This window comes from Sus scrofa, chromosome 6, assembly GCF_000003025.6.
Source record: "Sus scrofa isolate TJ Tabasco breed Duroc chromosome 6, Sscrofa11.1, whole genome shotgun sequence".
NCBI classification, from domain to species: domain Eukaryota; kingdom Metazoa; phylum Chordata; class Mammalia; order Artiodactyla; family Suidae; genus Sus; species Sus scrofa.
Window position 1 is genome coordinate 137,852,149 of NC_010448.4, and position 22,326 is coordinate 137,874,474.

General features: G+C 36.4%; 1 protein-coding gene and 1 long non-coding RNA gene across 8 annotated transcripts in view; one reads left to right on the top strand and one right to left on the bottom strand.

The window, feature by feature from the left end:
- Positions 1–22,326, top strand: part of SLC44A5 (solute carrier family 44 member 5) — a 414,235-nt gene that overhangs the window by 256,853 nt on the left and 135,056 nt on the right. The window lies entirely within an intron of this gene.
- Positions 5,948–22,326, bottom strand: part of LOC110261206 — a 53,764-nt gene continuing 37,385 nt past the window's right edge. Inside the window, exons 2-3 of the long non-coding RNA XR_002345139.1 lie at positions 12,845–13,004; positions 5,948–6,884 (exon numbers count right to left, since the gene is read on the bottom strand). This is a non-coding gene — a long non-coding RNA (uncharacterized LOC110261206). The remainder of the gene's footprint in view (positions 6,885–12,844; positions 13,005–22,326) is intronic.

Consider the following 22,326-nt stretch of genomic DNA (forward strand, 5'->3'; position numbering starts at 1 on the left):
AATCCCTATCAAATTACCCAGGACATTTTTCACAGAACTAGAACAAACAATCCAAACATTTATATGGAACCACAAAAGACCCAGAATCGCCAAAGCAATCCTGAGAAACAAAAACCAAGCAGGAGGCATCACTCTCCCAGACTTCAAGAAATACTACAAAGCCACAGTCATCAAAACAGTGTGGTACTGGTATCAAAACAGACAGACAGACCAATGGAACAGAATAGAGAATCTGGAAATTAACCCTGACACCTATGGTCAATTAATCTTTGACAAGGGAGGCAAGAACATAAAATGGGAAAAGGAAAGTCTATTCAGCAAGCATTGCTGGGAAACCTGGACAGCTGCATGCAAAGCAATGAAACTAGAACACACCCTCACACCATGCACAAAAATAAACTCCAAATGGCTGAAAGACTTAAATATACGACAGGACACCATCAAACTCCTAGAAGAAAACATAGGCAAAACACTCTCTGACATCAACATCATGAATATTTTCTCAGGGCAGTCTCCCAAAGCAATAGAAATTAGAGCAAAAATAAACCCATGGGACCTCATCAAACTGAAAAGCTTTTGCACAGCAAAGGAAACCCAAAAGAAAACAAAAAGACAACTTACAGAATGGGAGAAAATAGTTTCAAATGATGCAACTGACAAGGGCTTAATCTCTAGAATATATAAACAACTTATACAACCCAACAGCAAAAAAACCAATCAATCAATGGAAAAATGGGCAAAAGACCTGAATAGACATTTCTCCAAAGAAGATATACAGATGGCCAACAAACACATGAAAAAATGCTCAACCTCGCTGATTATAAGAGAAATGCAAATCAAAACTACCATGAGATACCACCTCACACCAGTCAGAATGGCCATCATTAATAAATCCACAAATAACAAGTGCTGGAGGGGCTGTGGAGAAAAGGGAACCCTCCTGCACTGTTGGTGGGAATGTAAACTGGTACAGCCACTATGGAGAACAGTTTGGAGATACCTTAGAAATCTATACATAGAACTTCCATATGACCCTGCAATCCCACTCTTGGGCATCTATCCGGACAAAGCTCTACTTAAAAGAGACACATGCAGCCGCATGTTCATTGCAGCACTATTCACAATAGCCAGGACATGGAAACAATCCAAATGTCCATCGACAGAGGATTGGATTCGGAAGATGTGGTATATATACACGATGGAATACTACTCAGCCATAAAAAAGGATGACATCATGCCATTTGCAGCAACATGGATGGAACTAGAGAATCTCATACTGAGCGAAATGAGCCAGAAAGACAAAGACAAATACCATATGACATCACTTATAACTGGAATCTAATATCCAGCACAAATGAACATCTCCTCAGAAAAGAAAATCAATCATGGACTTGGAGAAGAGACTTGTGGTTGCCTGATGGGAGGGGGAGGGAGTGGGAGGGATCGGGAGCTTGGGCTTATCAGTCACAACGTAGAATAGATTTACAAGGAGATCCCGCTGAATAGCATTGAGAACTATGTCTAGATACTCATGTTGCAACAGAAGAAATGGTGGGGGAAAAACTGTAATTGTAATGTATACATGTAAGGATAACCTGACCCCCTTGCTGTACAGTGGGAAAATAAAATTAAAAAAAAAAATTTCTAATAAAGTAAAAAAAAAAAAAAAAAAAAAAAGAAAAATCACTGACACATAATGTGTATTTGTTGAATGACTAAATGAACTATTTATCCTAGCTTCAAAACCAAGGATATACTGGAAAGAACAGAAACTAGTTGAAATGAAGACAGGGTACCATTTAGAAGACTATTTCAGCAGTCTAGCTGATAAATGATTAAAACCTAGACCAAGGCAGTGGCTATAGGAGAGAAGAAATCTTAGAGGTAATAAGAAAGCAAAAATTTACAAGGCTTTATGATTGATTGTATGTTGGGGATAGAAGAAAGAACCTAGCATGACTGTGCCTAATAACTGTATGGGTTGTAGTTATATTGACCAAGGTAGGGCATATGTGAGGAATGATTATAAAGAGTAGAGAAAATCATGAGTTTAGGTTTTGGACTGTTAAGTTTGAGATGTCTATGGCCTATCCAGCTAAGAATATTTAGTACAAAGTCAAATATATTTCTGAAGCTCTTTGAAATATTGATATGTTTCATTTGTCCAAAAAATCTAAATCAAAGGGAAAATTTATGAGAATGTTAAAGACTAATAGAAAAATGTGTAAGTTTTCTTTTCTCAGAAATATTTTCTGACCATGCCTAGACTGAACTCTGGTCACTTCTTTGGTGCTCTCAGAGTACTCTGTGTGTTTAACATAGTACAGTATTGTGTTGTAATTGTTTGCTTGGCTAACTCCTTAGTTAAAACATGAGTTCTGCCAAGAAGAACTGCTTGTAATAGGCTGCTTGTACATAAACAGTTTTGATCATGTTACACCCCCTATTAAAATTTTACCAATGAGTTTCTGATGCCTAAAAGTTAACTCCAAATGCCTTACTACGATATTAAAATCTCAACACAAATTTGTCTTAACAAATCTGCCTAAACTATACTCTCTCTGGAGTTTCTACACCCTTGAATGAACTCTCTGTGGAGCCCCATCAATCATATTCATTTTTGCAGGGTCTGAAAATTGGTTTCATCAGTGTCCTAGAATTACTCTAACTCAGGAATGATGACCAGTACTAACAAAGCTCACAACAGGCTGATGTATAAAACAAAAATATTAATGCAGTCATCTACACAGAGAAATTTAATTGCTGAAAAGACCTGATGTTCCTGTTAGCCTGACCAGCACATTGATCCCTATAGGAAAATTACATAAGAAACCTAAGTATCAAAGACTTCTAGATGAATGCATAGTTAGAACAAGGAAATTACATGATGGAATGGCTAATGGCATCTGGCTCTGCTAACTTGTGCTGCCTATCAACAGAGCAGGATTCTCACATGGGATCCTCCTATAGGTGTGTTTTGGTGCCCTAGTCTGGAGAGTGCTCAGATGGGGAGAGCTGTTTGATCATCATTTGTACTTCTCTTTACATATGTTAATAAATTCAAGAAGTTTAAAATCACGGCTTCTTAGACTGGGAGATTTACAGTCTCTTTGATATGACTATGTGCATTATGTGTTGTGTGTGTGATTAGGTACATTGATTATACGTTGATACATAGTTTAACTCTTAGGAAACAGAATAATTTTCTATATGCTCACATTTTGGGGAAGCATCTTATGTCACATTAAGCAGTAGCCTTCCTTGCTCCAGGGCACTGTTGAGGATCCACCTCCTCTGCCCCCAGCCTCAGAGAGCCTTCACTCATAGCAGCTTTGGCTGTGGATGGTATGCAGCACATGATACCTGTGATTGCTCTTTATCATTTGGTACTCCTGTATTGTCTTGTCATCTGGTTTGAGATTCCCCTGAAGGACAAATATCTGCATTCAGTATGTGGGTAAGTAATTAATCCTGAGGATTGGCTTTTTCTCCCATTCAATATATCACCAGTTAGAGCATTTACTCCTTGGATGGCATTCTGTTGTAAGGAATGGGCTTATTTCTTCCATGACTATGCTTAAAAATGTCAAAGTTTGTTTAATTTGCATCCTCTTTCAAATAGATTTTCTATTTAAAAAATAAGTAAACTCATAAACCCAGTCTGCATGTCCTGAGAAGATAGTACATGGCCTTTAACAGGGTAAAAGGAATTGTAGCAGTTTGGATTTTATTTTTCCAGACTTGGATCACAGGTCAAGCAACTGGTCATAACATTTTTATGAATGTCCTCTGAGATAGAAAGAATGAGATAAACAGAGTAAGCTGAACTTTTTGCACTGGGACCTGTAAATCTTTGACCTGCTTTGGCACAGCGTACTCAAATCCACACTGCGTACAGCGACATGCCCTCTGTGGACCTTTCATGAAAACTAATTGAATTAAAAATAGTGTGAGGTATATTCTATAAGTTCTGATAATGCAAATAGCTTTGAGAACTCTGACACTTTGTTCCTATTACCTGAACATCTCATTTAGGAAATCGAACTCCCATATCACACCAGTGTCATCTGATAATTGTGTAGGATTTGGATAGCTCCTAAGCAAGAGTGTTAGTAATGACTTTAGGAGTTCCTGTCATGGCTCAGTGGTTAACGAATCTGACTAGGAACCATGAGGTTGTGGGTTAGACCCCTGGCCTCACTCAGTGGGTTAAGGATCTGGTGTTGCCATGAGCTATGGTGTAGGTTGCAGACGTGGCTCGGATCCCGCGTTGCTGTGGCTCTGGCATAGGCTGGCATCTGCAGCTCTGATTCGACCCCTAGCCTGGGAACCTCCACGTGCCATGGGTACGGCCCTAGAAAAAGGCAAAAAGACAATAATAATAATAGTAATAATAATAATAATAATAATAATAATGACTTTAAAGTCCCAAAGTTCAGACCTAACTTCACTTGTATGTAATGAGTGTTTTACCTCAAGTATGACAGTTGCATGGCCATTTTTCAGCCTCTTTTGAAGGTCGCCTTTGTATTTATCCATAGGTTATATGTTACACTGCTTCCTTCCCATCCTTGTTTTCTTTTATTCCTTAACCAAATATTAGTAGTACACCTTACTCTAAAAAGAATTTTGGTAATAACACAAAAATAGGATGTCCTAAAGGAATTAGAAAATAGAAGAAGGGGCAGACAGCTGAAAAGATTTTACAGTTTTCAATGTGGGAAGTACTTCTGTGGAAGAGAGAACAAAGGATCTGGCTCTCAGAGGAGGAGGCCTTATGTGGCTGCTATTCCAAAGATTAATTTTCATTTAGTCTCATTCAGCACATATTTACTGATCATCTTTTAGGTGCCCTGCCTCCTCTAGGCATCAGAGATACAATGGTGAGCAAGATAAGCAAGGAGCCTGTTCTCTTGGAAGAGGGAATAGACAGGTCAGATAACATCTGAGAAATGAATATTACAGTTTTTTAAGATGACAAGTTTGAAGACAAAAATAAAACAGTGTGATGTGATCGTGTCTAGCTGGGTGTGTGTGTGTGTGAACATTAATAAATTAGTGATCAGGGAAGACCTCTCTATGGAGGTAACAATCAAAATGAGACTTGACTGATGGATAAGGAAGAGCCAGCCATGCAAAACTGAGAACAGAGTGTTTCAGATAGAGGAAGAGCAAAATGTAAAATCCCTAATGCAGGAATGAGGTTAGTGTGCTCAAGGAGCAGAAAGAAGGCCAGTGTGTGTGCAGCATAGTGAATGGGGCAGGGGAATGGGGTGGTAGGTGATCCCTGCAAGCACATGGTAGGAAGTGTAATGGAAAAAGCCACTGAGGAGTTTTAGCAGGAAATTAAGTTAATCAAATATATTTTAAAAACCCATTCTGACTGCTGTGTGGAGAATCATATTTAAGATTCCAAGTGCAGGAGCAGGGAGATCAATAGGAAGCCTTTGTAGTCATCTAAGTGAGGGAGTCCATGATTCGGACTAGAGTGGCAGTAGGGGAGATGCAGAGATGTGTATAGATTCAAAATATGTTCTGGTGGAAGTGCTTATTGAAAAGTAAGTAGTAAGAGGAAAAGTAAGAGGAGGAATGAAGTCAAAGATAACTGTCACATTTGTGACATGAACAACTGAGTGTATGACCACCCCTTGTCCTAGGAATGGAAAAATTAGGAGAGGGACAGGTTTGGTGGTTCAGAAACAAGCCTTCTGTTTTGGCTGTGTTAAATTTGAGATATGAAAATGTGTATCCATGATGCTCAACCTGAGCCTGGAGATCAGTGAAGAATAAAGTGAGGGTGGGAGATTGAGACTTGGGAGTCATCAGCATTTTGATAATGTTTAAAGCCCAGTGTCTGAATGAGATTAAAGAATGGTGGAGAAGAGGCCCAAGGACAAAACTCCAGATGTAACATTTGGTGGTCAAGCAGAGGTGGAGGAGCCAGCAAAGGAGCCCTCAGTGAGTTAGAAAAGCCAAAGAATGCAATGTTGTAGCAACTGAAAGAAGAATATTACAAGATGAATTTATTAATTCTTTTTGCTGCTGCTGTTCCTTTTTATGGCTGCATCTGCCATGTATATAGCATTTCTCATAGAGAGACTATCATTTTAAAAAAGACTTAACCTAAAAATTGTCTACTGTTCTGATGAATCATAAAGATTTTTAGACAGATATTAGATACCTGAAATATGTGAAGTAGAAGATCCCGAGGTAGCTGGAATTGGAGGGTAGTACCCTGGGATACTTCATGTTGAAGGAGGGTCTGAAACAATATTTTAAAGGCGGGAACAGGTTGTCAGAGGAGTCATCTTTTATGTGATGGCTTAAAGACAGGAAAAGCATGTACCATGCCAAGCAGATTTGCTTAGCTGGATTGGAAAGCAGAGGCTAGATATAACAAACGGCTGAAAAAATAGAAGGGGCCGGGTATGTGTGTGAAATATTGGCAGGATTTCATTTCAGTTATAATAGAGAAGTGAACAAAGAAGAGGTTTAGACAGATTCCAGATCATACACTAATTTATTCCTTCATTCATAACTCTTATCTGTTATGCACTGTGGGGCATACAAAAATGAATAAGACACAGACTATGCTTTCCTAAATTTAAAATTTAAACTGCTAGCTTAATATAAGAAATAAATGACTTGCTCAATAAAGGTATAAACACAATTCAGGAGGACAGTAAAGTGAGTAAAATGAATAACTATTCCTGATTAGAATGATCAAGAAATGTTTCTTGAGGGTATTATTTGAGTTGGACCTTGCAGGAGAATCAGAGAATGAAGAAGACAGACCCATGGAGGCATGTATTGCAGATTGAGTTCTCCAGGAGCAGATACTGAGATGAAATTTGGGGTACAAAACTCTGACAGGTGATCAACCCCTGGAAGAAGAAAAGAAAGAAGTGGGATTACACAGAGGGAGATGTCAATCTGTTACCAGACCCCACAAAACCACAGCTCACATTTCAGAGGGCTCTGGAGCAAGCACTGCCATGCCCAGGGGTCTGGAGCAACTTTGAAATGGCTGTATCCTTATGAGCCCACCTGACTCAGTCCCTGATTGGTCAGCTGTCCTGGAGGGATGAAGCGGTTGACGTGGACCCTGAAGATGCTGAGAGCTACAGGCTGTCTGCAACCATGGTCACCACAATCAGGCAGCAAGTTCTTCCTTAAAGGGGAGCCTGCGTGGTTTATCTTTTTGTAGACTGGAGCATGTGAATGTATGGCATGTCCCATCATGCTCCAGAGGGTGTGGAACAGAGACTAGGACAAAAGACACTTTCTAGGGAAAAGTGGACAGATGGTTTGAGATTATGGTTTGAAAGCTATGGGTGAGGATTTGGGACTTTTTTCCCCCCTATGATCATCAAGGGCTCTGCTTTCAGGAAAGAACTTAAGGTAGTCAACCTAGGGCAGCAGAACCTCTGATAAATAAGAGATGCCTTAGAACACGGCTGCCTAATAAATTTGGTAGTGGAGAGGAGAGGCAGAGTAGACCATATAGCGTGTGCATTTTCATTTGGATCTCTTACTCTTGGATAACAGTGCCCTTGATGGTTCATTCAGCACAGACAACTAGCCCTCCTCCTTTACTGTGATCACAACTAAAATGTTTCTAAGGGACCCATATACCCTCTTTTTGGAGGACCTAATTTATTACTATATACTAGTACAGAAAGAGTACTGGGTCAGAAGAATATATTAATATATATCCTTCAAATATTGTTGTGCTTAGTGTGTTTTGCCATTGAATGAATTTGTTTTTCATTTGCTCTCAATCTATCATTTTATATACATATATATGCATAAAAATACACATATACATATATTCTATACATATACATGCACATATATGTATGTGTACATATATATATACATGTATATTTTATAAGTGAATTTTTTTAGCAGGGAGAATGGGGTGAGAGATTATTTTTCTATTTAAAAAATTAGAGACAGTTTGTGTCCAGATGAGCAGGAGACCTATGAATGGGTGCAGTGGGGAAGCCAGCAGGGTAAAAGGCAGCAGGCGGCTTGCAAGGGCTTGGGGTCAAGGATGTAGAATGTGAAATGAGGACCCTGGGGGCAGTTCCAGCAGAAACATCTCTACTGAATTTGGAGGGGGACGGGGTGTGATGGACTGGGAGTTTAGGGGTTAATAGATGCAAACGATTGCATCTGGAGTGGATAAGCAATGAGATCCTGTTGTATAACACAGGGAACTATATCTAGTCACTTGTAATAGAACATGATGGAGGATAATGTGAGAAAAAGAATATATGTATATAACCCTAACTCTAACCCTAACCCTAATACATACATACATATATATATATACATACATATATATATATATATACATACATATATATATATATGAATGACTGGGTCACTTTGCTGTACAATAGAAATTGACAGAACACTGTAAATCAATTATAATGGAAAAAATAAAAATCATTAAAAAAAACCCCTCCAATTTAAAAAAAAAAAAAAAGAAGGAAACCAGCTGTGTGGAACAAGGTTACTAAGCCTAAATAGAAGAACAGAGGACTCAAGAGTTTAAAGATTATATCAGGAAGCAGAAAAGCAAGGCCTGGAAGAATTCTCTTCATTCACTAGCATGAGACTTTAATTGCTTCTTACAGTAATGACCATATAGAGTTTTCATGCCAAGGTTATTTTTCTAGTTAGACCTGTGAGGAAAAATTACTGAAGAAATAATATCAGATTTTATCTGGGTATTGGTATTTATTTATTTATTTTTTATTGGTATTTAAATCTTTTCCAAATTTTGTATTGGTTATTTTGCTTGGTTATTTAAATAAGGAATCATTATATAAATAGTGTATGAAACTATCAGTTAAGTGTTACTCGAGTTGCCTTTCTATTTTGGTTCTGAAGCCATCACTCAGGCAGGACCCCCTCACTTTGATATAAGCTTGCCCAAATTCCATACATAGTGTCTGGGAGAAAAGGAATAGATTTTTATTACTAACCTATAAACCCTAAAGTATAAAGTGACAACAAACCTCACGGCTGCAGCTGTACATTTTGTAAAATCTGGACATGATAAAATTAGACTAAAATTTCCCAACACATATAACACTGTTATTTTTCTTTCATTTATTTGTTGAAAATTTACCCAAGATGTCATTGTGCTGTCTCATGATTTTTAATCATAGACATCACATTACATGCTCTGGACTTTTGAATTCAGACTATTATGAGTTCATTTGAAATGGATATCTGTTTAATTTGGTGAATATCTTTAAGAACTAATTTCTTCATATTGGGAAAGTTGTGACCTGCAAATTATTATTTACCTTATGTTTTTGGTAATTTATTGTCTGTTTTTCACAAGATGCTTTCTGTCAGACATAGTCAAAAAATAAAATTGAAAGGTAATGCTGAAAAAATATGTAATATTTGCTAAAAATTTAAAGTAAAAAAAAATCACAACCACATAAGCCATCTCCATATGCATTATCCCATAATTTAACTTTGTCCTGTTCAATAAAAAAGGGAATGAAATGCCATCTCTTCCTTCCTGGAAGAGATTTGATTTCCTATCCTATTGCTGTCACATGCCTCCCTAAAACCCTGATTTTGATGTTTATATATAATATTTGTACTTGAATTTATGAATTTATTCAATGTGCTTGGCTTCCCTAAATTGGCTTGTGATGGTGTTGATATACTGTTTATTGACTCTGTGATCTATTTTGTATTAGTAGACCATGTCTTTCTTTCTAACATTAGATACCATCTATATCATTTACAATTCAATCAAGGAGTTAATGCTGACATACATAAACTTTAGAGAGTTATTTAGTGCTAAACCATGATAATGATTGTAAGAGCAATAGGATTTCCAGTTATAGAAGAGAAGGCTCAGTTAAGTGCCAAAAGTCAGATTTAATGTAGGGGAGAGACTTTGAAGCAAGGCTGGAAAGAAAGCTAAGATGAGATTTTTTTTTTTTTTTTGTCTTTTTTTTGCTATTTCTTGGGCCGCTCCCGCAGCATATGGATGTTCCCAGGCTAGGGGTCGAATCAGAACTGTAGCCCCCGGCCTACACCAGAGCCACAGCAATGCGGGATCCGAGCCGCATCTGCAACCTACACCACAGCTCACGGCAACGCCGGATCGTTAAGCCACTGAGCAAGGCCAGGGATTGAACCTGCAACCTCATGGTTCCTAGTCGGATTCGTTAACCACTGCGCCATGACGGGAACTCCAAGATGAGAATTTTTTAAGAGAAAAAAGTATTCCAAGTTAAAGAATATCAAGAATAATGGCAAAGAGTCTTCATTTAGCATGTGGAATGCTGTCCTGAGCATAGGAATTCAGCTCTTCTAAGTTTTCCGAATATTTCTATCTGAATATGAATGTATATTATGTGTATGAATATAAATGCATATTTGAGTTCAATTTGTATTAGAAGCTGGGCCCAACTCTTGATGAAACAACTTGTTTGACTGCATTGTACCCATTTTGAACTGGTCCAGTTCTTTCACCTGATTGATTGTATTCCGTAATTATGTTGATATTGAATGGATATACTCTCAGAATTCTTAATGAGGAACAGTAGTTTTCTCTCGACATTCCTGAGTAACTTGTTACTTAAATGTGCCAAAATGTGAGAAGCCCTTGGATCATAATACTTGGTTTGAGACTTAAATTTTAATTCCCTTAAATATCAGAAGCCAGTATGACACATGCCAGATGGTTTTTACATCCTTGGGAATGTTTGGAGTAAAATAAAAATGTGTTATTTACTCATTAGAGTAGCCATAGAAAGTGTTTTAACATTTTTATGCATTTATTTAATTAGATAATGCATGGGGGGTTAAATAATTCAAAAAACTATAGACAATGCATATAGTCCTTAGTGCCTCTAAATTCTGCCTCAAAGATGGCAAGTATTACCAATGCCTTGTATATCTTTTCAAATAAATGTATGCATTTAAAAGTATATACTTGTGTGTATCTAATATATACATATACCCCTTTATATAAAAAAGCGTGCTATAAAAGCATTCAAAAACATGCTATAATAGCATTCTATGCACACAATGTATTTGGGAAATCAATTCATCAGTATATACAGAGCAGTCATAGGAGTTTGAAGAGAAGTCTTGAAGGAAATATATCACTCTTAAAATGTTATTGTTCTTCATACAATTTGAAGAAATATGTTTTTAATACCCTCCTCTGTCTTCTACTCACATGTACAGGTCAAGTCCATGTCTCCTTTCTAACTCTCACCTGTACTTATTCTCTGGCAGAATCCATTCTGTGTTCTCTAAATAGTTTATACCTTATACATACTCGATTTTTGACCTGACCATATTGAAGATTTTTTGTTTGCTTGTTTATCTGTTCTTACCAATGATTACATTGTGAATTCCTTTAAACTTTTCTTTCTTTGGATCCTCATTCTCAAGTACAGAGTCTGGTATATAATTGGTACTCAATAAAATAAATATTTGTCTGATATTTTTTAAAAAGTGAGAGGCCGCTTTCACTGTTCATAGAATCCACATTTTTTTCCTTGTTATTGTCATTCTTTGGCATTTTACTTGAATACTTATCTCCCCCATAATATATATATTTTTTAAACCATGGAGCAAGAAAAGAATTAGGGTGGAAAAAAAAAGAAAACCCTGTCACCTGGAAATATTTACGCAATTCACCTTTGATAAAATTTTATGAGAAAAAAACGATCCTTTCCTTTCTATATTATGAATTTCTGAATAAAGGCTGATATGACCAAAATAAATCTGTAGCCTTCAGCCTGGAGCAGTTGCCCAAAGATGTGTTTGCATATACACTTCTTAAACCTACTCCGTGATGTATGCATGCATTTGTGTGATGCTCACACAAATACTTCATGTCATTATTTCTAAAATCTTCATGTTTGGCTTTGTCAAGCAGCCTTCTTTAATAGCATCATGGATTTTGTTGCTATGCTACATGACAATAGTGCTATATTTTCATTTATCTATGTTCTGTTCATTTGTGTCATCCCCTCTCCCTTGCACTATTTAAGAGAAATTTTGGTGTAAATGCAAATGGTTGAAAGAATTATTTTTATTTGTTCATATTATGGAGCTTGTGGTTCTGTTTTAAACATCCATAACCAAAGCATGAGAATTTTCTTCATTTTTGTTTGAAGATCATTTAAGGCTCATCTTTAAACTGCCTCATTATAACTTTCAGAAATACAGTCCTCATATAACAACTAATCAGGAAATTCAAAGTCTTTGAAATATGTTAGGAAAAAACAGATGCTTGCTATTTCAAGTACTGTAGATGATTGTTGTTTCTTTTTCTAGTCAAAAGATGTTCATATCCACTAAATAAATGTATTGTCTTTAAGTGTGCATCCTTCTGTGTCACAGTGCTGGGAAACCTTCACTGCTAGAGTTAGAAATGAAACTGTTCTGCTAATGTTCTGCTTAACTATTCATTTTGCACAGTAGGAAAGCTTGGGTTTGGAAAACATCAGTAAATTTCACTCTTCTTAGCCAAACATGAAAAATAGACAATGGAAATGGCAGTTGCTGGCTGTTTTGAAATACTAGCATGCTGAATGAGTTCAATAAATTTTTTTATCCAAAATAAGCTTAGCTGATTTTGTAGAAAACTAAACCTTACAGATAATCATAGATGTTAAAATATTAAGCAACTGAGCTAATGAAGCCAAATCTAAGGGAGCAGAAGTAAAAGTAGGAAGAATTGTCCAAACATACATAATATGCATTGAATTAAATATTAGAATTGAAAAGATTTAGCATCATTTAATATTTTGTTGATATAGAATCATAATAATTATTCTTTTACCTTTAAAGAACTTTAAAGTTTATTTGGTTCAGCATTCTGTTTTGGGATTGCAGGCACAGAGAGGTGGAAAGGCTTAACCAGGAGTACCTGATCTCAGTGGCAAAGCTGGGGTTTGAATCTAGGTCTCCAGGTTATGCGCCTAGAGTTCTTCCGTATTTCTCTGAAATACAGTAAACAAGTCACTGTTAAGTTTATGGCAGTATTTTGTGTGCTTTTTTTTTTGGTGAACAGGAAAGCAAGCTGAAGGGGGAAGGAAAATCATATCTATGCAATGGGTGGAGGAAGAGGAAGAAGGTTGAGACTGGTGGGCAGATGAGGAGAACCTTTGAGAGAAGAGCAAAACATACACTGGAGAATTTTTCTGGCATGTGGTGTATAGTGTATGTCCTCTTCTCTGCCTCCCCATGAACTCTTCGGCAAACAAAGAACAAAAACACACACTGGGGAATTTTTCTAGCACATGGCATGCAGTGTATTTCCTCTTCTCTGCCTCCATATGAACTCTTCAGCAAACAGTTATTTCTCAACTTTACTGTAGAGTTGGGTCAATTTTGATAGATGTGACTAAAATGCTGAGGATAACCTCTGGGTGGATGGGGTCAAGAGCCCAGACTGTAACGTGGAGGAATGCCACATATATTTATTTGTGAGATTATTTGATTAAGTCTTTTTTCTAGCTATGAGCTCTATAAGAGTGATCCATGGGTCTGACTTGTTCATGAGTATATCTTTAATACCAAATACATTGTCTAGCATGTAACACATGCATTATAAATTTGTTGAAGTCTGTTATGATGCAAATATAAGATGACTACTTCTTTGCAAAGGATATATATCAAGCATTTGATCTTTAGGACAATGTAATCTCAGAACAACCCTACAGGTGTTTATTTCTAACTGCCATTTATAGATTAGGGAGCTGAGACTTGGGGGACAGCATGTCACTATGTAAATGTACACAATTCGTTAGTGGAAAAGTTGGTATACTGAAATAATGATAGAGCCATCTGGCTTCACATGTCATTGCTGGGGGCTGGTTCAAGATGGCAAAATAAAAAGACCCCGAAGTCATTGTTCCCATAGACACACTGAATCCATACCACCCACAGAGCAATTCCTCCCATAAAGAAAATCATTAAACCACAGGGAAAGATATGAAGAAAAGAAGAAAGAAAAAGAGAAAGGCTACAAAAAAAAAAAAAAACCAGAAAACAATGAGCAAAATGGCAATAAGTATATAACTATCAATAATTACTTTAACTGCGAATGGATTAAATTCTCCAGTCAAAAGACATAGGATGGCTGAATGGATAAAAAACAAGACCTATCCCTAGGCTGCCTAAAGAGACTCACCTCAGCTCCAAAGATACACATAGAGTGAAAGTGAAGGAACGGAAAAAGATACTCCATGCAAATAGAAACAAGAAATCTGGGGTAGTAATACTCATATCAGACAAAACAGGCTTTAAAAAAATACTATAATTAAAGACAAAGAAGGCATTACATAATGATAAAGAGGTGAATACAACAAGAGAATAAATATTTGTAAATATTTATGCACCCACATAGGCATACCTAAATATATAAAGCAAATATTAACAGACATAAGGAAAGAAATAGACAGCAATATAATAATAGCAGAGGAGTTAAATACCCTACTTACTTACATCAATGGATAAATCATCCAGTCAGAAAGTCAATAGGAAATATTACAAACAGTTATATGCCATCAAATTGGACAACCCAGAAGAAATGGATACATTCCTAGAAACATACAATCTTCCAAGACTTCTAAGATAATATTTCTAGGAAGCAAAAGAAAATATGAACAGAATAATCACTGGCAATGATATTGAATCAGTAATAAAAAAGTCCCAGGACTAAATGGCTTCACAGGGGAATTTTGTGAAACAATTGAAGAGTTAATATCTATTATTCTCAAACTATTCCAGAAAATTGAAGAAAAGGGAACAATTCTAAACTCATTTACAAGACCAACATTACCCTGATACCAAAACCAGACAGTAACACACACACACACAAACACACGAGAATATTATAGGCCAATATCCCTGATAAACATACATGTAGAAATCCTCAGAAAAATTATCAAACTTACTACAACAATACATTAAAATGATCATGTACAGATTTAGAGCAGTCCCTTTCCATAATAATTCTAAAATTCATATGGCAGACAAGACCCCAAATAGCCAAAGTAATCTTGAGGAAGAATCACCAAAGTATCATGATATCATATTCTCTGGTTTCTATACCAGAGAACTATACTATAAAGCTGTAGTATTTGATACAGTATGTGCTGGCACAAAATCAGACATATGGATCAATGGAATGGAAAAGAGCCCTCAGAAATAAAACTACCTTTACATGGTCAATTAATCTATGACAAAAGATGCCAGAGTATACAACAGAGAAAAGACATCTCTTCAGTAAATCTTGTTGGAAAAACTGGATAGCTATATGAAAGCGAAATCAAACTATACATTTTTTTCTCACATCATATACAAAAATGAACTCAAAGTGGATAAAGTACTAAAATAAATGACCTGAAACGATAAAACTCTTAAAAGAAAACAATTGGTAAGCGCTTGGCCACTCTTTTGCCTTTTGAAACAGACCACATTCTGTCTATGGAATGTGTATTTTCAAGTCCCTCTCACCTTCTGAAATGACCCACACTCTCTTTCAATAAGTCTGTTTCTTACCTAAGAAAAAAAAAGCAATAAGCTCTTTGACAGTAACCTTAGCAATAAGTTACTGCTCTCTCCTCAGGTAATGGCAACAAAAGCAAAACTAAACAAATGGGACCACATCAAACTAAAAAGATTTGCACAGCAAAGGAAACTATCATCATAACAACAACAACAACAACAAAACCCAGCCTACTGAATGGAAGAAGGTATTTCCAATGGTATATCCCATAAGTGTTTGATTTCCTACATATATAAACTATTCATACAATTCAACAGCAAAAAATCCCAAACAACCCAATGAAAAAATGGAGAAAAGACCTGAAATACATTTCTGCAAAGGAGACATGGAGACGGTCAAAAGGCACATGAATAGATGCTCAACATGGCTAATAATTTGGGAAATGCAAATCAAAATCACAATGAGATATTGATATTATCTCACACCCACGAGACTGGATATTATCAAAAAGACAATAAATCAGTGTTAGCAAAGTTGTGGATAAAAGGGAATACCTTTTGCACTGTTGGTGGGAATGTAAATTGATATAGCCACTATGGAAAATTGTAAAGTTTCCTCAAGAAGTTAAAACTAAAACTACCATACAATCCAGCAATTCCAGTGCTGTGTGTTTATCTAAAAAATAATGAAAGCACTAATTCAAAAAGATATATACATCTCAGTGTTCACTGCAGTGTTATTTACAATAGCCAAAATTTGAAAGCAACCTAAATGCCCACTGATAGATGACTGGATAAAGAAGATGTGGTATTATATGTATAAATAATGTTACATTACTCAGCATAAAAATAGAATGAAATCTTGCCATTTGCAATAATATGTATGACTTATGACCTAGAGAGTGTTATACTTAATGAAATAAATTGTATAGAAAAAGACAAATACTGTACGGTTTCATTTATATGTGGAATACAAAAAACAAATAGACATAACAAAATAGAAACAGAATCATAACTACAGAGAACAAATTGATGGATGCCAGAGGTAAGTGGGGTGGAGGAATGGGTGGAATAGGTGAAGAGGGATTAAAAGCTACAAACTTACAGTTATAAAATAAATAAGTCATGGGGATGTAATGTGTAGCATAGCAAATGTCGTCAGTAATATTGTAATAACTTTGTTGGTGATACATGGTAACTAGACTCATAGCTGTGATCATTTTATAGTGTATATCCAAGCACTATGTTGTGCACCTGAAACTAAAATAAATTGTAAATCAATTATTCTTAAAATTTTTTTCATGAAATTTAAAAGGAAAAAGTCACTGTTTTATATAATGTATGATTCTACAACTACATGTGTAAATAAACTTATAAGTCAAATAAATAAGTAGATCTTTGAGTATTTCATCTACTTTAATATATTTTGATTGAACCCTGGCCATCTTTTTTTAATCTTTTCATTGGGAATATAGGAATTTGTCATACATTTGGGGCTGTAATACCCTCTATATAATATTGTTTCTCTCTGGCTTTTTCCCTTCAGATAATTCAATGGTCGTATTAGTTATTTGTAGAAAGTATTTGTTAGTTCTTAAGATGATGAAATGAAAAAAAGTAAACTTTTGGAATGGAGCATGTATTCACTAGAAAGGAAATGCCAATAAATAAAAGCAAGTGAACTTTCTTCATTACAGTTCAGTATCTATAACTATATACAGAGTTCTGAGAAATAAATGCCTTCTTTGATATCATAAAAATATACATAAGCATTTTATTGTAGTGATACTAAATTGTAATTGTCATTTTACCACATATTTATGATAAATATATCCATATTTCTTTTTTTTTTTTTGCCTTACTACAGCAATCTAACAAAGATGAATAAGCACACTCGCTTAGAATCCCAGCCTAATTTTCTGAAACAAGGTCATGTATCACTAACTTATTTGGGCTGTCCCAATCTTTTACAAGAATGCTCTTAAGGGACTTGTGAATTAAATCTCTGAGTCCATTTGAAACGCTTGCCTGGTAATTGGACAGAAAGAGACCCTTAAGTACAAGGTCACCTAACCAAAACCATTATTTAGGTCACATCCTTCTCTAATATTAAGCAGTTAGGGACTCACACATATAATTAAATGATCCATTGTATCTAATGAATAATCTATTTGTCATTCACAATATTGCTTTCATCAGGGAAAGGTGACAACTGTTAATATTCAGGACTTTGGGCTATAACTTAAAGATGAACTTACATCCTTAGGCACATAGAATGGATTTGACCTCCCTCGACTTACAAGAAAAAAATAAGTATGTATCTTTGGATTTTTCTTTAGTTATGTTAAGTCTTTGTGGAGCACAAAACATGGGTATTTCTTCATAGAAATTAATGTCATATTGTATTCCGTCCCTAAAGACATCACATAATTTGGATATTTGCTACAGGGCAAATGAATTATAAAATCATGTTTTTAAAGTATGTTTCATTTCCAGGTTTTTCACGAAGAATTCCCTTGTCTTTTATTGTTCAATTTTCTTTCTATGGATTTCTTTGATTGCTCTTATGGAATTTTTTATTTTTTTTGGTCTTTTTGTCTTTTCTAGGGCTGTACCCACAGGCATATGGAGGTTCCCAGGCTAGGGGTCTAATCAGAGCTGTAGCCGCCAGCCTACTCCAGCCTACGCCAGAGTCACAGCAACGGGGGATCCGAGCCGCGTTTGTGACCTACACCACAGCTCATGGCAAGGCCAGATCCTTAACCCCCTGAGCGAAGCCAGGAATTGAAGATGTGGATCAAAGCCGCAACTCATGGTTCCTACTCGGATCTCGGATTTGTTAACCACTAATCCATGACGGGAACTCCTGGATTTTTTTGTTTTTTTGTTTGTTTGTTTGTTTGTTTTTGCTAGTCAGATATAACTTGCTAGCATTCCATATTATTTTTTCAAAGATTAATTTCTTCTTTTTGAGGCTGCTGTTGGGTAGCTTTTCCTAAATTTAAATACAAGTGTCTGTATAAACCCTATTCCACTTGAGACTTAGCTGCCATACATTCTTGACTTTCCAGAATATTTGAATTCCAAATAATGTAATTTCTTTTTCTGTTTATAAGTAATTAATCTCATCCTCTAGGCTAGAGGGTCTAAAACCTTTGAAAAAGATCAGATTAAAAGGATATAGGGGAGGGGAGGAGAAGAGTTTTTCAACTCAGGCGCTAAAGCCAAGCATTTAACCCACTTATTAGGAAGATGAAATGAGAAAACTTCAAAGTGTTTTCCACATGTAATTTATTTTATCTTCTGTTTCCATTATTTTGTCTTTCTTCTTTACTTTTCTAGAATGCATTATTTTTCCTGTTATATTTTGAAGTCTTCCACTAAACTTCTTGTGATATTAACCATTTTACCTTCCATTCCCTGTGATCCATGCTAATGTAAGAAAGCAAGGACATGCATAATCCAAGACAGCCCCAGACTGAACCCATTATTAGAGTTAAACCCACACCCCTTTGTCTCTCCTTGCCAGAAGGATGTTAGCAGGGGACAAGAATGTATTAGTAGGCTTACCTCTATTGGGGTCTATAGAATAAAATTCAGGAGAATAAAATGTGGATTTTGGATCTTGAGCCTAAGATCTTTTTCTCTCACTACTTTTAGAAGAATTGGTAAAGATTTAAATAAATCGATAATAAAATATTTTAATAAAGCTAAGAATTTTCTTTACCTTTTAGTATATCAGCTCTGAGAAAATAGAAAGATGCTGATGAAGTCTATGCTGCAAATAAAACAAAACTAAAAAAGCTTAATAGCAAATTCCAAGAGTGAGTCTGGGATTATGTTTATAAATTTTTCTATCCTTTGAGTTGATTTGGCATCTAGAACAAATACTATTTCCTGACTGCTGCTTATGTATTCAGAGAGCATGTTTTTGCCCAGGGATTGGGCGTAGAGAGGGGAAGAAAAGATTACTTTTTTTTTTTTTGTACAAATATTAATGCATCCCAAAGCACATAGTAGTCTCTACAGAATTATACGGAGCTAAATAAAAATCAACATAATGCAATGTTTACCAACCTAGCATCTGAATGTCAGTTTGGCTAGATTTTTGTGGGGGCCTTCTAATTTGACAGTCTTAATGTTCTTTTGTCAACTAAGCACACATTTCTGAAGACTTTCAGATCCAGAAAGGCCTGGAAAATAAGGGACGGGGAGATACGTGTTGCGGGGTGGGATGTGGACTGGATATTTGGGATGAAGAATGCTAAAGAATAGGAAGCAGGCTTTTGTCCTTCCCTTTATTCTGGTGCTCGCCTCTCCATCTAAGACAGCTGCCAAGAATACCAAGGAGACCATGCAACAAAGGAGCCACAAAGTCTGATGCTGGCCAAAAGCTCTGGACCAAAGATGAAGCTTAGAGTAGAATATTTAAGAGGTAGCCAAGGGTAATGCTTCTGTATTGAACGGCAGAAGAGAGTCTAGATAACCTGGCATTTCTATCAGGCATTCTTTTGTCTCTTGCAGGATTTATTTGAGATTCAAGGACATAAAGCCTCAGGTCACTATATGAAATCCATGTGTGCCTGTCATCAAACTCCATTTTAGTGACTTATTTATCTCTGCTTTTGGAGAAAATGAACCGGATCATCTTGCTTCATGTTAAATACATACTCACAAAAGTTGAATGTTTAAGCATTTTACTTGTAGTCTATGTGCCAGATTTAAACGACCTCATTCAGCTCTGTTTCTAGAAAGAGGTTTATGTATAAAAGGGGGTGCCACACCCAAACTGAGATATGTTCTATTCTGGACTGCGCTATGTGAAATGACACTTACCTCCTGTTATGGGCTGAACTTTTGTGTCCCTCCAAACACACATGCTGAAACCCTATCTTCACAAGGGTGTTTGGAGATGTAGGGCCTTTGGAGATAATCAGGTTCAGAGGAGGTTTTAGGGCAGATTCCTCATGATGGGATCATTAACCTTATAAGGAGAGAATAGTTCTCTTTCTTTTCCTCTCTCTCTGCCATGTGAAGATTCAGAAAACCTGACCTTGCTGGAACTGTGATCTGAGACTTCCCAACCTCCAGAATGAAATAAAATGTCTGCTGTTTTAAGTCATCATCTGTGTTATTTTCTTCTAGAATCTGGAGCTAAGACACCTGGGATATTCACTTTGTCTACTGGGACAGGGTTTTTAAATGATGGATGCATCTCCCTTGTTTAAGAATTGATTCTTAGTTGTGTGTGAAGGGGGTTTTATGACAACCACAGAAATGTTAATTGCGAATAAGTGACTGAACACAACTAAGGAATTTACTCTGTATAATTTTCCAACTGATTTTCTCAATTTCAGCAACCAGTAATATGTAGGCATGAGAACAGCGAGATTCTGGCATTAATTCACCATTGCTTTCGCTAATGGGTCGGGGAAAATGTTTGGGGCAGAGTCTGTCCTAGTTCTGGTTTGAGTACTTCCAACATCTAAGCCCTGCTGTGGTCCTGCTCTTTCTTGGATCTCCCACCAATCTGCTTTTGATTTGCACATCCTATCTATTACCTAGATTAGTCCAAGCTAAGTAGACATTAGGGACGATTGGAAAATTGGAGCATTCAGTCAGTCTCTCAGTCTAAAATCTTACTTTATTTATTTATTTATTTTTGCCTTTTTAGGGCTGCACCCACAGCATATGGAGATCCCCAGGGCTAGGGGTTGAATCAGAGCTGTAGCTGTTAGCCTACACCACAGCCACAGCAATGCCAGATCCAAGCTGCATCTGTGACCTACACTACAGCTCACGGCAACACTGGATCCTTTAACCCAATGAGTGAGGCCAGGGATTGAACCTGTGTTCCAATTTCCAATGAACCATGATGGGAACTCCTAAAATCTTACTTTTAAAAAAATAATATCCTAGTCATATAGAGTAAAAGTCCAGTCTTTAAAACACAGTCTTCATCTTTTCTATTTCTGTTGCTCTTGGGATTTTCTTTTCTTAACGACTAATTTCACAAATTTATAAAATGCTGGAGGTACAACTTCTTCCAACATAAACAAGCTCTGCAAAAATGTCTGCTATAACATGGCCCCTGAACATTTTGCAGTTTCTATTAGTGTCCTCCAAGCATTTTCAGGGAGGGGTTTCATTGATCCACATGGCTTTTGGTGGGTAGAAAACAATTTTGGTTTGAATGTTACCAGGGACAATCTTAGGGTTGGCTTAGGAATCATCTACCTTGTGGCTGCTGCCTCTGCCTGCTTGCTGCCTCCTGGAGTTTTACTGTTTGAATATTATACTTCTGCTTTTGTGCGGGTTACGTATGCATAACGGGTCTCATTGTGACCATATGCTCTGGTAGTGTATAAACATTTTTCTCATAGCCATATTAAATCCTTCTGGTAATAACAAATACATAGCCAGTAAGAAGCAAAAGCAGAAAGTGATATAAAAAGAGGAAAAAAGAATTCTATGATATTTTAAATCATAATACTAATCCTCCTCCAATTTTAATCCAACAAATTTATCAGCTCCTTTGTATAAACATTCTTTCATTCAGCAAATATTTATTGATTCCCAATTAAACATTGAATTAGAAGTACAGGGATAATTTAAGTCCTGAGTTCTACCCTCAAGTTTCCCACATTCCAGTGACAGAAACAAGTATGTACAAATAATTAAAACACAGTGCTGTGGCAGAGATATGACAAAATGGTAAGGGAACACAGAGCAGGGACCCATTTGTTAGCCTAGTGTGGCCAATGATTGCTTCCCAAAGGAGGCAACATTTAAACTGAGTCTTGATGTTTT